This window comes from Nansenia antarctica (assembly GCF_963989245.1).
Source record: "Nansenia antarctica genome assembly, chromosome: 2".
NCBI lineage: Eukaryota > Metazoa > Chordata > Actinopteri > Argentiniformes > Microstomatidae > Nansenia > Nansenia antarctica.
In genome coordinates this window covers 895,637-899,973 of record NC_137675.1, presented here as the reverse complement: position 1 = coordinate 899,973, position 4,337 = coordinate 895,637, and the positions used below count along the sequence as shown (strand labels likewise).

General features: G+C 43.0%; 1 protein-coding gene across 1 annotated transcript in view; it reads right to left on the bottom strand.

Moving 5' to 3' along the window:
* The window catches only part of bpnt2 (3'(2'), 5'-bisphosphate nucleotidase 2), a 7,043-nt gene extending 6,719 nt beyond the window's left edge, over positions 1–324 (bottom strand). Inside the window, exon 1 of the mRNA XM_080524036.1 lies at positions 1–324. This exon is cut by the window's left edge and continues 571 nt beyond it. The gene's annotated coding sequence lies outside the window, so the exon portion shown is untranslated.
* Positions 325–4,337: the final 4,013 nt, after the last annotated feature.

The window sequence follows — 4,337 nt, the reverse complement described above, 5'->3', positions numbered from 1 at the left end:
TGTGTGTCTCTATGTGTGTGTGTGTGTGTGTCTCTGTCTCTGTCTCTGTTTGTGTGTGTGTGTGTGTGTGTGTGTGTGTGTGTGTGTGTGTGTGTCTCTGTCTCTGTCTCTGTGTGTGTGTGTGTGTGTGTGTGTGTGTGTGTGTGTGTGTGTGTGTGTGTGTGTGTGTGTGTGTGTGTGTGTGTGTGTGTGTGTGTCTCTGTTTGTGTGTGTGTGTGTGTGTGTGTGTGTGTGTGTGTGTGTGTGTCTCTGTCTCTGTCTCTGTGTGTGTCTCTGTCTCTGTGTGTGTCTCTGTCTCTGTGTGTGTCTCTGTCTCTGTGTGTGTCTCTGTCTCTGTCTCTGTTTGTGTGTGTGTAGCCTCCTAGCTAGACTGTAGAAAGTACCTGTCCCTCCCGACAGCAGCCTGTGTGGGTGTGGGTAACCTTCTGTCCTGTCCCTCCCGACAGCAGCCTGTGTGGGTGTGGGTAACCTCCTGTCCTGCTGCCTGGCTCTCTCCACTCCTCAGGTCCGCTACGTGGTGGTGGAGCGACGTGGTCTGCGTTCGTCAGGTCGATCTGGACGTGTTGATCAGCACTCGCGGAATGCCTCTCGTCCAATCAAACGACTCGGTCCCTCTATGACGTCAAACCCCCGGGTGCGCTCCGGCGCTCTCCGAGCGGATCGACGAACGCAGTCGTAGTAGTGTTGTCGCCGTCGGCGGAGCTAAGCTGCTAAACTGCTAGCCACGTTAGCTCATAGCTGCTACTGTCGCCGGGAGAGCGTCACAGTGTCGCGGGAGCGTGACGTCGTCACCCACAGCCCTGACAGACAGGCGTCGGAGGAGGAGGAGGAACAACAGACGTCAGGCTCGTCTCTCCTCCACGTCCACGGTGGGCGGGACGGGGTCGGAGGTCAGAGGTGGGCGGGACGGGGTCGGAGGTCAGAGGTCGCTGCTCTGTTTCTCTTCCGCGTCATGCAAATGAGACGACGGTGAAAATGTCGCACGGTCATATCATATTTAGGAGTTTTCAGTATGCAAGATCAATACGATTAATTATGAACATTTTTGTTAATATTTTTTGGGGTTTGAAATGATAGTCTTGCAGTTTAAAATGATAAATAAAAGAATAGTCAGTTAAAAATAAATAAATATATATATACCGCAATTGTATAATTAATAGTTAATACCAGTTAAACAGTTTAATAGTTAATACCAGTAAAACAGTTTAATAGTTAATACCAGTTAAACAGTTTAATAGTTAATACCAGTTAAACAGTTTAATAGTTAATACCAGTTAAACAGTTTAATAGTTAATACCAGTTAAACAGTTTAATAGTTAATACCAGTAAAACAGTTTAATAGTTAATACCAGTGTAAGGCGATCAACTTCTCCAGTATCGATTTAATTGAGTCGTCACTTTACAAGCGAGTTCGTTTAATCTCAACGAGACGTCCTTGATATCACTTCTTAAGATGATATGATCCAATCAAATATTAGGCACCACTACTGAACTGTTCATTAAGATAATATTTATTCAAGCACATCAGCAAGCAATAATTAGTTCATTTCCATGGAAAAGTGGTCTCATCTAGTTTCACCTCTGCAGGCCCGTCTCAGCTAGCCGTCAACAAGTTAACTGCAAGAGTTCCACCAGACCAGACTCCCGTTTAGCCCTGGTACATAGTCTTTATACAATTTCATCAAACATTTTGGGCTGGGTGATGCCCCCCCCTCTATCTGGTAGTTTTCCAAGTGTCAGCACAAATCCGTTGCAGCTGCAGAAGGTCTTCTCGTTAGCGTTGGCCTTCAATTCTTCTGGTATGTGGGTGCGAGAGTGTATGTATGTTATCAGCCTGAGTGTCCTGCTAGCGTCTCGTTCCCATGGTGATATCATACTTTGTGAGCAGAGCTGTGAGTTGAGTTCTTATCAGTAGCTTGTGAAAACATTTGAAGTTGCACAGTAATATGAGTTAGGATTCGATTTACAAGTTAAAGTATAGTATAGAAGCAATAGACTTATCATTAATCATTAGTTATGAAAGTATAAAATCAGTACAGAAAAATAGAATATCATAACAGCAGGTATACAATGGTTGTTAGCACATAGGTAAAAATAAGTAATTTATAGGCAGTTTGAATCATAAAACGTTCTTTTAGTCAGGAGCTTGTCTTCTTCTTGTCGCTCAAAAACAGAACCTCTCTTTTGGCTTTGCGTGACCTTCCTATTGTTCTCAACTGACCGCATTCACATATTATTTAAATGAGCACATAGTACATGATTTATCACTTCTAGTGATTTTAATACAAATTCCCAACAAATCCCCCCTTTGGTCATTAAAACAAAATTATGACCATTACAGAGAATTTGTAGCCAGAAAGGTGAGATGGGTCGTAGACCGCAAATGCCTTTATTTACACCATTCCTTCACAAAACTCCATAATTACAACATATCTTCAACTCCTGTATCATGATCCATCTCCTCACCCTCCAACAGTGACTGCTGCTGCTCAGCAATAAGCATTTGTAAGTGCATCTGTGTTCCAGCATCAACCTTGGTTAGGGCCGTAGTAATCAGTCGCTGTGCCAGGCCTCTAATGCAAGGGACAATGCAGCAGCCAAACAGGATCAGCACTGTGGCAGAGATGAGGAGGGCAGAGAGCATAGACATAGCCAGATTTTTTCATTTAACAAAACAGTCACCAATAACAGTGCTAACTCAAGCGTTTGCATACACCTCTTGTAAACATCCTCATCACCAACATCCTCATCACCATCTTCCAAATTTCTCATTACCATGTGCCTCAGCACCAATAACATTCATTAGACCTGCACGGGCCACTATTCTTCCGTCATGCGCTCTCCACAACCAGCTTTGCGTCACCCCCCTTGTTACCCACACTGAACTTTCTTGGGGGGAGGCGGCCCCCTGTATGTCATCTATAGTCTGTACAGAGCATTTGGGTTTGTCTAGCTGGATTGAGACCAGCTAATGTTCTCTGGGGACATATCAATGGACTGCGCTTACATACCGCCTTTATCCAAAAGCGCTTCAATGGCTTCTCATTCACCAACACACACATTCACACACCAATGGTGGCAAGCTGCCATACAAGGCGCCGGCCCTGGGAGCAATTCGGGTTTCAGTGTCTTGCCCAAGGACACTCTGACATGTGGCCTGCCGGGGCTCGAACCGCCGATCTGCCAACCTTGCGATCATTAGATGGCGGCTCTACTACCTCCTGCATCACAGCCACCCCCTCCTGATTTAGCGGCTGCATCTGCAGCATAATTTCCTTTTTCTTCGTCTGTGTCGGATTTCGAGCGTCCCTTCAGCGGTGCCTCTAATCTAAAAGCAGATATCTATGGGGTGAGCCCCCACCTTTCCAAACATGTCTGCTACAGGTTTACTGAAATTGCCTGGCAGTCACGCATTCTAAGGAAGCAAAACAAATTGCAAGGCATTTAGACAAGAAACTGTAAAGTGATGATTAGGCCCAATGGATCTCCTGAAACCTCCAAAGGGATTATGGTGAGAGAACAAATAATGACTGTGAAATACCTGAACAGACAAATGACTCAAATCTGAGTGGAAATACTTGAACAGACAATGACTGACAAAATGGGAATGGACAAGGATTATTCATTTCCACTAAACGATATAAATGATGATGAGTTTCGAGAAATGGGATCACTGGACTGTGTGGATTATAATCCAGCTGCACCTAAAAACTATGAAGAGTTGAACTTTGAAAACTTTTGACTTTACAGAGCACAAAATGTATGACATTGAGAACAACATCGACCACTTCTACAACAATAATAACCGTCTGCAACTGTGACTATTACACAGAGGAACAATTCAAAAGTAATATAATATTGGATGGTATTTTATCAACAATACACTTCAGCAGTAGAAGTCTTTATAGAAACTTTAAGAAAACTAAGGACTATTTGAGACAGTTCACCAAGTTCAGCATCATTGCTGTATCGAAGACATGGCTCAGTAAAGAAAAAGAAGCCGATTTGGAACTTGAGGACTATTAACTATTTACCTCCAACAGAACAAACAAGAAAGGAGTAGGAGTTGCCTTGTATGTAAATAATGACTTTGACTGTAAAATAGTAAACAAATAATAATAAGTCAATAACAATAGAAAACATTATGGATTGTGTCACTGTAGAAATAAAATATTGAGAACTCTAAGACCATAATAATACGCTGTGTATATAGAACGCCAGTATCCTGTCTTGACACGTTCAAAGATATGATGGTTGATATGTATGATAAACTAAATGACAGAAAGACGGTCTTTGTATGAGGGGACTTAAATATAGATTTGTTGAACCCAAATGAA